This window comes from Macaca mulatta, chromosome Y, assembly GCF_049350105.2.
Source record: "Macaca mulatta isolate MMU2019108-1 chromosome Y, T2T-MMU8v2.0, whole genome shotgun sequence".
Classification (NCBI taxonomy): Eukaryota; Metazoa; Chordata; class Mammalia; order Primates; family Cercopithecidae; genus Macaca; species Macaca mulatta.
Genome location: NC_133427.1, coordinates 5,516,828 through 5,530,888, shown reverse-complemented (window position 1 = coordinate 5,530,888; position 14,061 = coordinate 5,516,828).

Below are 14,061 nucleotides of genomic sequence, written 5' to 3'. Positions count from 1 at the left end.
CAAGCTGCAGGATAGTATTGTAATTTTCACTTCCCTCAGGTGGTCACTTTTCCCCATCAGAGAGAAAATATTGTGACCAGGTTGTAGTGCAGACAAACATAAGCTACTTCTTTTTCACGATTTGCGGATTAAATTTGTCCCAACGGCTTAGGATGAATTTCAAGCTTGAGCTTATTTATGCCTGGGTATTTTCCATCTTAAAGAAAAAAAATTGACCATGGTTTCAGTCTTTTTTTTTCCCCTGCCCAAGAACCAACAACCGTCCCTGAACCCTAATATTTGGAGTAGTTGTACTCACAAAAGCAGCAGCAGAAACACTTGTTTTTCTCCTAGACCACAAAGAGGACCCAGGAAAGATGGATTTAGTGGCCCTTACCGATGCATTCTCAAAAACCTGCGCCCTTGTCTTTCCTTTTAGACCACAATGAGGACCTAAAAAAGTCGGATTTAGTGTTCCTTGCTGATGCATTCTTGAAAACCTGTTAGCGTCTCTAAGTGTTTTCTCTAGCTGGTATTGGCACCTTATCCTTGTCATATAAAGATTATATACCTCAAAATGTAGTGAAGGACTATACACTGAGGGAGGGAAGGGACCTCCAGGTTTGAAAGGGTGACAGCTTTTTTCCTCACTTCTCATCATGTGAATAGAAAGGATATACCCCGTCCACACAATTTTGGAATCTATAATTTCTGAGACTCCCCATATCCTAGCTTCAGGAATAGACGTTTTAGTCTGACAAGGGATCCTGAAATTCCATATAGTCCCCTTAAACAGGGCTTCGGACAAAAATTATGTCTTTCTGATTGGTGAGTCCAGGTGCCTAAATAAGGGAACAGAGTCTTGAAATTTATATTAAAAATCATTCTTATAGGAGAAACTAGAAGAGAACCAGAGACAGGCAGTGGTTTTTAGAAGTGGGACTAGCCTCAGAGAAGAGAGGTCAGAGAAAGTTTGTTTGACAGGCATTAGGATCCAGGAGACAAGAATCAGGATAGATAAAATAGATGGGCAAGTCTTGCTTTGGTGACATAAATTTGAGAGTTCTACTCATTGCTGCAGGGTCAACCAACTTTTTGTCAGGACCCTGACTCTGAATGGCTTTCCTGTTTCTCAACCCTTGGCTTAGCCCAGAAGTGCAGAAAAAGTGGAAACTGCTTACAGGCAAACCAATGCTCCTGACTCCAAAGAGTCATGGGTTGTTAAAGAGCCCTTTCCCAGAAAGCTTGACACCTGTGTCTTTAGTCTGGTGACCACTAATCACTTTTAATCGGCCAACAAATGCCTGGTGTTTAGGTCCCGAATTCTAAGGAAAAATAGGACACAATAGCAAGTTAAAGGGTACTCACCACCAGGCAATATCCTGGACAAACTCCCAAGATGAATCTGGAGTTGGTTTCTGCTGGTGGATTTCTGGTCTTGCTGACTTCAAGAATGAAGCCACAGATCTCCAAAGTGAGTGTTACAGATCTTAAAGATGGCATGGACCCAAAGAGTGAGTGGTAGCAATGTTTATTGTGAAGTTTATTGTGAAGAGCAAAATGACAAAGCTTCCACACATTGAATGGGACCCAAGCTGGTTCCCACTGCTGGCTGGGGGTGGCCAGCCTTTATTCCCTTATTGTTCCCTCCCATGTTCCATTTCTGTCTTATCTGAGTGCCCTTTTTTCAATCCTTCCTGTAATTGGCAACTTTTAGAATCCTGCTAATTGGTGCATTTTACAGAGTGCTGATGGTGCATTTTAAAGAGTGATGATTGGTGCGTTTTACAGTCCTCTTGTAAAACAGGAAAATTCCTGATTGGTGCATTTTACAATCCTCTTGTAAGACAGGAATTTTCTCCAAGTCCCCACTTGACCCAGGGAGTCTAGCTGGCTACCATTCTTAATGGGATTCCTTGTAAGACTTCGTTAAGAAAAGAATTACAGCTGGTGCCTTTTCCCCATTTATTTTGTAAAATCCCTACTTTTCCTTATAAAGTTCAAAGGAACTTTTTATCAACAACAACAAAAGCTTAAAGAAGCAGGTGGGAAATATATGAACAATTATCTTAAATCAAAGTCTTTCCTTTTGTCTTCTTTCTTTTGCCTCAAGATCTTTAAACAGTTTGGCTCCTATGGGCTTCTTCAGGTTTTGCTCTTCCCTGGAGATTTCTAGATACCTTAGGGGAGAGACATTTTTCCAGTGGTGCAACCCTTAAATAACTGATTTGTCCAGGGAATTGGCTGATTCTTTAGTACATTTCAGAAATTTCAAATTTCTGGGCGTCTTGAGGCCCCATTTTAACTTTTAGCAGAGTTTCATAATGAATGACAACAGCAATGTTTTGCTCTAGGGACTTTTCATCCACAGCTGCGTACTGATCCACAGCTAAAAGGCATTCGGATAGGCATTGTGGTTCATACCTATAGTCCCAGCTACTCAGGAGGCTGAGGTGGGAGGATTTCTTGATCCCAGTAGTTTGAGGCTACAGTGAGCCATGATCGCACCACTGCATGCCCCCTGGGGTGAGAGACTGAGACCCTGTCTCTAAAAATTTTTTTAATGTGAAAAATGAAAAGTGATTAAATTCAACATGAAGAAATCAAAGAATCTTTGTCCCTATATTTGAGGGCTGTAATCATATTTAGAATCACTATACTGTTGAAAAGGAAAACCTACCCAGGTGACTAATAAATGAAAATGTGTTCTCTTTGAAAATATTTAATGACTTTTGTGACTTAAATTCTATTTGTAGTTTACTTTAGTTTCCAGGCAACTAAATTTCATTAATAAGAAAAAAATTGACACTAATTTGTGCCCCATATAAATTCTTTTTCTGAGATCCTCCAGTGGTATGAATAAACCCCTTCCCCTGTAAAATAGGGATCCACTGTAAGACTATAAGACTCCTCTAACAGAGACCCAAGTTTCTTTAAAACCACTGTTTTTCTGTGACATTTCTTCTATTACTTTCCCCAAAATATTTTATGCCATGCATTACTCACTGGGACAAAGTTTACACCATCAAAACAAAATAGAGATGCAGACACCAAGAGAATTGTTGCAAACTGGTCTTTGTAATTTCTTTCTGGGGAAGAGAAAACCTCCCTCTGTTGATAAAGCACAAATATACATAATGTATGTTTTACTTACATAAAAATATATATACCACACGGCTGTGGTATTAAAGTTATCTGTAATAAGAGTAAGCTTAGAAAACAGAAGACTAAAAACCTACCTTAAATTGGGCTTATGAAAATACACTATGTATTTTTTTCCTCTTTTGAGATATAATTTGGAATTTAAAGGGCTAGATTTGCAAATGGATCATTACACCTGTAAGATCCTTTAATGCCATGAAGAAACCTCTATTCTTATTTTCCCTTTTACTAATGGCTTTCGAACAGTGTAACTGAAGATACACATTTTCATTTAACATCTAAAGAAATTTGTAAAATTTTGCCATTGAAATTTTAAGTTATCAGACGCTCCTCTAACTAGCTTCATGATTTCAAAACAAAAGGATCCTATTTGAAAACATTAGATTCATTTGATATTATAACATGTGTAGTTTGTTCTCACAATGCCATGAAGAAATACCCAAGATTAGGTAACTTATATAGGAAAGATATTTAACTGACTCACCGTTCTACATGGCAGGGGAGGCCTCAAGAAACTAACAATCATGACAGAAGGCAAAGGAGAAGTGGGCACCTTCTTCACAGGGCTGCAGGGCAGAGCGAGTACAAGCAAGGGAAATGCCAGACCCTTAAAAAACCATAAGGTCTTGTGAGATTCATTCACTATCAGGAGAACAGCATGAGTGGAACAGTCCCCATGATCCAATTACATATACCTGTTTCTGCCTTTGACATGTGGGGATTGTGGGGATTCCAATTTGAGGTGAGATTTGGGTGAGGACACAGAGTCAATCCATATCAACAAGAATACAATGTTTTGATATTTTTAATTTAATTAGAAAAGAAAGTTATAAATAATGTTTTGATGATTAATTCATATATTTGGTTTAAACAAAAAAGAAAATAACCAACTCATTGCTGGAGTGATGGATTGTTTGTAATGACACTTGTCATTATTTTCTGGTTGCACATCTGATGTCCTTTTGGGGTTGGGGAGTTGTTAGTGATGAGTCTTAAAGGGAGTAGAGCTCTGCTTTTTGCTCTGACCTGGGCAATCATAGGTCCATGGCCTACTATTGGTCATTTGGATATTCTGACCCAGGACTTTAATAGTGGGGCCAGATGACAGAGAGTGTGTCAGTGACAGTTTGGAATTTTGTTCAGCTACATAATGACATTGAGTAATTCTTCCTTCTTCTTGTGATAGCCAATAATGAAACCTATATTTTGCATCCAAAGATATTGCTTGATAAAAGTATTTTCCATAAGGTACACTATTGGTAGGAGTTCTAAGGATGATTTTCTGCAGATTCTGGACAGGCTACCTTAGACTCTCCTAGATCCCTCTCCAAATTAACGTAAGTGCAATTCAGTCTGAGATAATTACACAAAAGCATACCATGGTGAGTAGGGGCAGATGATATTAAAACTTCCAAATAAGAGGCTATTTATCTGCCAAAAAGGAAATGATTGAGGAACAATTTCTTCAAAAGAAATATCCAAACCTGTGTTGGACAACATTACCGAAGCTAAATTTTATGTAATTTCCAAAATAATTATACAGTTTCACATTCCTACCACAAATGTATCTGAGTTCCAGCTCCTTCACATTCTTATCATCATGATATTCTCATCATCACGATAATCTCATCGTGATATTATTGGTCTTTCTATTTTAGCTATTCTGATGGATGTACAGTGTTATGATCTTCCAGGTTTTAGCCCTTAATGCTAATCATGTTGAATATTTATTAGTATGCTTTTTACCATTTGTGTATATTGTGAGTGAAATGTCTATTGTGCAGTGAAATGTATTGATGATCTTAATTAGATTTTGCATTATCATAAGCTGTAAGAGTTCTTCATGCAGAATTAAGGTTTTGTTGAATGTCTTGTATTCACAGTCTTTTGTCTATTTTCCTAATAATGTCTTTAGAAGAGCAGAAGATTTAGAATTTGAAATTCACCCTATCAATTTTTTTTTTTAGTGTATAAATTATTGTTTGCTTTTTTTTTTTAAATTATACTTTAAGTTCTAGGGTACATGTGGATAACGTGCAGGTTTGTTACATATGTATACTTGTGCCATGTTGGCGTGCTGCACCCATCAACTCATCAGCACCCATTAACTCGTCATTTACATCAGGTATAACTCCCAATGCAATCCCTCCCCCCTCCCCCCTCCCCCCTCCCCATGATAGGCCCCGGTGTGTGATGTTCCCCTTCCCGAGTCCAAGTGATCTCATTGTTCAGTTCTCACCTATGAATGAGAACATGCGGTGTTTGGTTTTCTGTTCTTGTGATAGTTTGCTAAGAATGATGGTTTCCAGCTGCATCCATGTCCCTATAAAGGACACAAACTCATCCTTTTTTATGGCTGCATAATATTCCATGGTGTATATGTGCCACATTTTCTTCATCCAGTCTGTCACTGATGGACATTTGGGTTGATTTCAAGTCTTTGCTACTGTGAATAGTGCCACAAAAAACATACATGTGCATGTGTCTTCATAGCAGCATGATTTATAATCTTTTGGGTATATACTCAGTAATGGGATGGCTGGGTCATATGGTACTTCTAGTTCCAGACTCTTGAGGAATCGCCATACTGTTTTCCATAATGGTTGAACTAGTTTACAATCCCACCAACAGTGTAAAAGTGTTCCTATTTCTCCACATCCTCTCCAGCACCTGTTGTTTCCTGACTTTTTAATGATTGCCATTCTAACTGGTGTGAGATGGTATCTCATTGTGGTTTTGATTTGCATTTCTCTGATGGCCAGTGATGATGAGCATTTTTTCATGTGTCTGTTGGCTGTGTGAATGTCTTCTTTTGAGAAATGTCTGTTCATATCCTTTGCCCAAAGGGCTAATATCCACACCCTATCAACTTTTAATCATTTGTGCTTTTCAAAACACACTTAAACAAATTCTGTATCTTGAGCTCATGGTTTTCGCCTTATAATTTTAGCTTTGGGGTTTAGGACTGTCTATGATACATCTAGAGTCAATTTTTACATAAGTTGTTAAGTTAAAACTTAGATTTATTACATTGTTTTTACCAATGAATAAGTTTAAAATTTTTCTCATATATATTGTTATACTATTACTAGCAGTCCTCATTCCCTAACTTAGTTCCACATATCCATCTGATGTCATTTTTTTAATGTGTGGAGAAATTATTTTTATATTCTTTGTAAAAGATTTCTATTGGCCATAAATTTTTCCTGGTTTTATTTGTCTTAAAAAAGTCTTATATTTACATTTATTTTACAATAATTTTTGTGCTAGATAAAAAATTCCAAGTTTTTATTTTCATTGTTTCAAACATGCTAATCCATTGTCTTCTGACTGGCATGGTTTCTAACAAGTTATCTGAAGTGATTATTATCTTTATTCCTCTGCATTAATTATGCCTTTTTCTTCTAACTCACTTTGAGATTTTTCACTCTATTGCTATGTTTAGTCAATTTGCTAAGGGTTTGTCTTGATGTTATTTTATTACATTTATTCAATTTGGAGTTTGTTTACCTTATCCAATCTTAATTTTACAATTTTTATCAAATGTGGGAAAATGTCAATCATTATTTTCCAAATATTTTTCTGTCCCATTTCACTATTTTCTACTTCTGGAATTACAATAGAACTTATGTTAGGCTGTGTGATATTTTTCCCACAGTTAATGACTTCTTTGTTTTATGCTTTTGTCTCTGGCTCAGCTTAATAATTTTTATTATTGGGTCTTCTACTTCATATGTCTTTTCTTCTCCATCTTGCAATTGATGCTGTGCAATAAATTTTTATTTCATATATTTTATTTTTCATCTCCAGTATATATATATATAAAATACACACACACGCATATATACATACACACACATATATATATATACAATTCTTCCTTAGTCTTCCAATTTTCTCCCTATTATAATTATGCTTTCTTGTAATCCTTGACCATTTTGAGTATAACAACTAATTTAAAATCCTTTTCTGCTAATCCCATCACTTTAATTTCTGAATCTGATTCTACTATTTTTATGATGGAAAACATATCACATTGTCTTGATTTTTGGCCTTTCTATATAATTTTTAATTAGATGTCAAAAAAATGCATATTATTTATTTTAGAGTCTAAATGCTATCTCCCTTTAGGAGTTTAAATTCTCACCTGAAGTAAATTTAAGTTACTTTTGGATCAGATGGATGGTTTAAAGATTGTTTTTATGCTTTGTCAGGGCATTACCCTAGGTTTAGTTTAGTATTAATACTAAGATGTGGTTCCTACTGCAGTCAATAATAAGACCCTAGTTCTTAATTGTATATTCTGAACAACTTAAACTTTCACACCTCATTACCCTGTTTATGCTCTGGAAATTGTTCTGCTTACAAATCCCTGGAAATTTCTGACCAGACTGCTAGAATTTCATCAAATATTATTTGACCTTCTTTTTATAAAACACATAAAGGAACCTCTATGCAGATTTTTAGAGGTCTTTCTGAAATTTTGTGTTTTCTGGAACTCTGTCCTGCAACTCTTGCCACCTCAGCTTCCCTAAATTTTGATTTCTGTTTTATCAATTCAGTGATTGCCTTCCTCTGTTTTTATAGCCTGGAATGTTTCTCCAGGTTCAAAGGGCAACTGTCAGACCCATACACACAAGAGATCCCATTTCTGTCTTGATCATTGTGTAACATCTGAAAGCAATTGTTTCGTGTATTTTGTCTAATGGTCTGTTTATTGCTTACCCCTTTTTAGTCTAAAGCAAAAATCCCACTAATCTTCAGATTTTCTGAAATAAACATATCATCAATATCATCATGCATGTCTCTGAGTACTTTCTCATTTTTTCTAATTTATTTAAAGTAGACAACATGAAAATTACTCTCTAACTCTTCAGTTCATTTATTCCTCAGCTCATTTACTTCTTCTTATAAAATTTCACAAACTATGAAAAACATCTCTCTTACTTATTTGTTCAACTGTTTATTACATTCTTTCTGGTTAAGGTATTTTGCTTTCCACAATATGCGAGAATTATAGTAAGTACTGGAAATAAAGCTCAATTTGTCAAAGGTCATTCTACTAATTAAATTTGTAAACCTAACCATATATATTCTTTAGTATAAGATCACCTCCTTAAGGCTTTTGCTTAGATCTAATTTTGATAAGAGGATAATTCCACACGCTTTAGCTAAAAATAACAAATATAACAAAATACAAAAATAAATTTCACTGGATGACTTTTACACCTCAGGAAACATGTAGAAATTATGTTACAATCTGTATAATCCCACAGGTAGCCAAATGACTTTAATCAAAAAATGTTATACATCTTTTCCTGTGTGCACAGTGCTTTATAGCTGTTTAGTGGTAGTGGGTTTGAATGTATTACACCCATTTCCTTACATTGAGCAAATGATTCCGAGACATGGAATGTTACAGGTAAAGAATCCATGGATATTGCTTTTTTGTTTTCAAAAAAGTAGGAATGGTGGATGATTCAGCTAGATAGAGAAAGATATCATAAAGATGGGCTGATAGTAATGTCTTTTCTTATCTGACTAAGAAATTTTAGTTACTTTAAATACAGAGAATCTCTTCGTATCATGTAGGAAAAGAGTTAGATGAGATAAATTTATTTTAGAACTGAATTAAGAAAAAACACTGGTAAGAGGGAATTAGTTAGAAGGCTGTAATGATAGCATGCATGACAAGTAACGAAGATGGTTTTGGTTGGTGTTGGTAGAATGGTAAATAATGGAGGCAAAACTGAAAAATAAAATGAAAAAGAAACATTAATGGACTTGGAATCCTACCAGATATAGGGGCCTAGAGTAAAGAACTTTATGTTTCCTGATCCAAGAGCTTGGAAAACAATGATGTCATTAGAGGAAATAGGAAAGTCACACCCAGGCAGCATTTAGGGGAAAAGAGTTCAGCAATGGGCACACTGAGACATTAGCAGCAGCAAGACATTCAGGTGTAACTATCCAGCAGATAGGTGGGGATACACTTCTGATTCACGTGGGAGTTTTGTTCTGTAGAGGCTATACAGATCACTTCTATAAGTTCTTCCCCCTTCATAACATAATAAGCCAATCCTCAGTAGCATAGAAAAGCTAAAAAACAGACATTCATGGCATAATGTTTATAAAACTGAATTAAAATTTATATGTCTGAAATTGCAGACTCCCTAAACTATCACCTTTTCAGGCTTTATAATCAGGGTGTGATCATTAATTCTGTCTCCTTGCTTGCTTATTCATTAGCACATAGCCATGTTTATCTTGTCCTGAGACATATCAACATGCTGCTTGCCCAACATCATATTTTATAACAATGATAGCACATTTTTGTTTCTGACTACGATCCTTGATGTTTGTTCTTACTCTTATCCACTAGCCACAGCCCAACTTCATAAAGTAGAGGATTATCCAGAGGGAATAGACGGAGTGGGCTGTTTATCAAGATTTGATCCCAAATATGACCAAAGTACGTCCTTAAATGACTTTTAAAACCTACTTGAAGCTCAGGGTCATAAAATATATTTATATTCAATGTAGTTAAAAACAAGAAAGCCTACAGAAAATGAAAAGATTACTACAGCTATTTTTCAAATCCAAAAACTTTAGATTATCCCACAAATTTTGGATTCAAGAAAAAGCTGGGAAATATGTTATAAAAATAAGCCTCATACTCAGAATTACCTTTTGAAATATCGTGCTAAGAAAATATTATGGATGTAATTGTCATTTCTTTTTCATGGGCATGCTGCTGTTTTAGATATATTCCTTTTTTGAAATGTATGAAGTCTTTCTAAAATAAGTACAGCACATCAGAAATAAAGATCTATCTAAAACTTGAGGTTTTACCATTTGAGCACAGGATGGTGCCAGCCACATTTCTTTTTGGAAAATTAGACTGAGAGGAAAGGGAAGCTCCTTTCCTTCTCCTTTTCTGGGTCACAGTAAGCTTTAGCAAGAAGTGAGCAAAAGGTTGCTCTTTCAGAATGCATTGTGGGAAGACACAGGGACCAACATACTAGAAGTGTTGGAAATAGGGGTGGACAGCAGAGAAGGGGATCAAAGGCTCAGACACCATTTATGGGAAATTCTTGAGTATATGATACCTAAAACTTACCTTAGCTCCCATGGCTAGTGCCTGAGGAAATTGTCCTATGGGTATTGACAGCACCCACTTTGTATGAACTCCTTTCCCTTTCACCAACTGAGACCCAAAAACTTCCTGCATTGCTGAGACTGGCTCTTCAACAACTTAAGCACTATCACCGTAGGCAATATCTCCTCCTGGTAGCTCTTTTCATCACTACTGTCATGGAACAGTAAGTTTCCACACCCAGTGAGTCTTGTCAGTAAATCTCTGTGAGCATGGAAGATTGAGAGAATAATTTGAACAAAATAATTTCACTACTTTTTAGCTGTGACTAATTGGACTCATGAAACAGAATTTACCATGTTTTGATATAACTAATTTAGTCATTTGATGAATGGCTTGTGGTTTGTAAATACAGAGTTTGTGGTTAGATACAAGAATCAGAAAGAAAGAGCTAAAAAGGTGAGGTCTCTGAACATAATTTTTAAGGGTTAGCAAGCATTTGTTTCAGTCTACCAAGACAGACATTAATCAGAACAATTCTTCTCAGCTGGAGGTAAATCTTCCTCCAGGGATATGTGGCAACATAGGGAGACATCTTTGGTTGAAACAACTGGCAGAAGGATGCTACTGGCATCTAGTGGGTAAAAGACAGGGATGTGGCTAAACACCCCTGGTGCACAGGACTCCTTGTGCATTTGATGTCTGTACATTAGATAATTCACTGCATTACATAATTTGGTGGTGAGAAAACAGAACTAAACATGACATTTCTTCCCTTTCAGTAGGCCAGTACTTCTCATTTTGTGCATTCACAAAAGTGTAGAATTTACCAATAGCCTTTTCTAAAATATTATGGTTTTTAATTCTAGTTACTAATTAAAACAAAACTAACAGAAAAGCTGACTATATTCGAGTATTCTTCATATTTAGTCTTGATTCTCTCTACACTTACCTCTCACCTCTTACAATTAATTACTTTGTTTCCTTTTCAGTATATTCTGTGAAGCCCAATTTCTTGAAAAGCCTTTTATTCTAATCATATTTTTTTAACTTGACATCTTAATTTTAAAATTATCCCATAGATCTCTAGAAGTAAGGTAAATGTTTATGGTTTCCATTTGTTGCCATTTGAACACGGCATAGCTACCAATATCTGCTTCTCAGTGGAAATGTTGATTCCTTCTCCATCTCTTCTTAAGAATTATATACATATTCAAATCTTATATTCCTTGAACTTCCAAGCATTTTCACTTTGTGTGATCATGGAAATGTCTTGTTTAGCACCTTGGAATGTTTAATTTGTGACCTGTTACATACCTCCTTAGGTATTATGTATTTTCACCACCTTTCATTCTGTGATAGAACAGATGCCAACCGTGAGTCATGGAGCTTGGAGAAGAGACATCACAGATGGTAATCATTTGCATCTTCAGCAAAAAAAACTAGCACAACCACAGGCTCACAGTAGAAGTCTTAACCAAAACATGCTTGGCAGCAATTAAAAGATATTCCTCTAACATTTCTGGCCAAACTTTTTCTCTATGATACTTAGGGTTTTTAGGACAGGAAGAACAACAGAACCTCATGGGAGGATGACGTCTTGAACCCGTAAGATGTCAAGAACATTGGAGCAGGTAGTTACATTCCATGACCCTCTTTCTACCTCTTTAAGAGGCCTATTAAGTTTTACCTTTGTTTTTCTCTTCACTTTTGCTTCCCTTTTCTCTCTCTGTGGATGTTGTCTGCTTCTGCATTCTCCCAGTCTGTACATGACTGTCAAGATCCTATATATGTTCTGGGACTTCTGGACAACCAATTATCCCTGCTGAGCTTATGTACTTGATGCTGTCCTTTTCAAGTACTTGGCATTCATTGATGCATGCATACATACATATATACATACAAGGAGAAGGAACAAATGGGGGTTGATGGCATGGTAAAGGAATATATTGAAAAGATAGGAGCATCTCACATCATCACCAGGAAAACTGGAGGAATGAGCTTGGAGTGGGCAGAAATAGTGGGAACATTTGGAAGATAGGTCTAGCATGCATGACCACACAAAAAAATTATCACCACTGTGTTCAGCACAGGAGGCTGAATGAAGTCACTGTGCTTCCATCCAAGCAGCACAGATATATGGCCAACTGGCCCCTGGAAACTGAGTGTTGCAATAATCACTTTTTTAAGTAGCAGAAATTCTCTGTAATTCCTAATTCTTTGGATCACCATTGACACCAGAGGTGTCTGGCCACAATGTCCCATGCCATTTGGAATGTCAAACATGGTAATTTGCTTTTTGTAGTAAGACGTTATTTGTTTTCTGTTACCATGAAAACAAGAATGATGGGGATGTCCCAAATATGGTTCAGGGTTTTCAATGCTAAGTGATAACAGTGGGCCCACACATGCAATTTGAGGTAATCTTATCTCAGAGTCATACTTAATTCCAGCCTTAATACAATCCTTAATTCCAAGTGCAATTTTCATTCCCCTTTAATAGAATATCTTTGCAGGTTCTGTGGATTGGAATATAAACATCCCTGGGGACCAATATTCTGACTACAATGGTGATTTATCTGGACAGTGTGGACATAAAATGATACTTTGTGTAAGAGCTCTAGATTTGGAGTCAGAAGAATAATCTTACATACTGACTCCAACATTTATTACTGATAACTCTGGACAATGATTATCCTTCTTCTTTAATTTCTTTAATTATAAAATGAGAATTGCAACACCTAACCCAATCTGTTTGCTAATATGAAGCTAGGTAGTTTCTTCTATAAAAGGAATGAAAATCTTCCATGGAAATTATACATGATGCCATTGGAACCAGCTATATCTTGCTGTGAATGGTGGATGTCTTGTTTTTTTAACTAATGTGAATAGGTCACTGAACTTACTGTTCTTCATTTTCTCATTTTGAAAAATGGGCATAAATTCATAAGCAAGTTGTGAAAATCAAATGAGACAATTTAAATAAAGATTCAAAGCATCATGCCTCATAAATGTAGTGAACACCTAACATCAGTACTGAAAATACTCATATTCAGTTTATTTGCACCAGGAATGCTCAACTTTTGCATTACTGATATTTGAGGCTGAACATTTTGGGGTTTGGGGGGATCTATACTGTGCACAGAAGAATGTTTAGCAGCATGCCTGGTCTCTTCCCACAAGATGTTAGCTGCTCCCCTCCTCCCATCCCCACCCAGTTGTAGAAATCAAACTATCTAGGTATTACAAAATGTCTCTTGTTGAGGACCAAATCACTCTGTCTGTTGAGAATCACTTACCTAGACAAATACTTATTTGATTACTATTGGTTCTTTATAGCAACAGTTAATTGGAAGTTACACACTTAGCTAATATATAAAATGTAAGCTTTTCTATACTCACATGCTGTCTTATATATGTAATATGTAGTAATTTATTTTTTCTCCCTACAGTAGGGAAAAACAGTAAGTGTGATTTGTTTAACTTCGTTGTTGGCCCAGCAGATAAACATCTGATTTGTTCAAGACCAAAGAGTCCATGTTTAACATACCACTTACTTTGGAATATTATTTCTTTTTTAACTTATCTGTATTCATTATGAGGCAATTACCACAGCATACTTATTAGTTTAACTTGATCAAATATGTGTGTGTTCCCATTTTGTTAGAACACAAATACAAAATAACAAGTGAATGGAGAAGGCTTATCTTTTTCTCTAAAACCTGTTACTTCTGCTATTATGGAGAAGCTTCATGCTGTGTCTATCTAAATGCAAAATGCACAGGAAAGCTAAAGCAAGCTCAATGTTTTACTTAGAGTGAGGC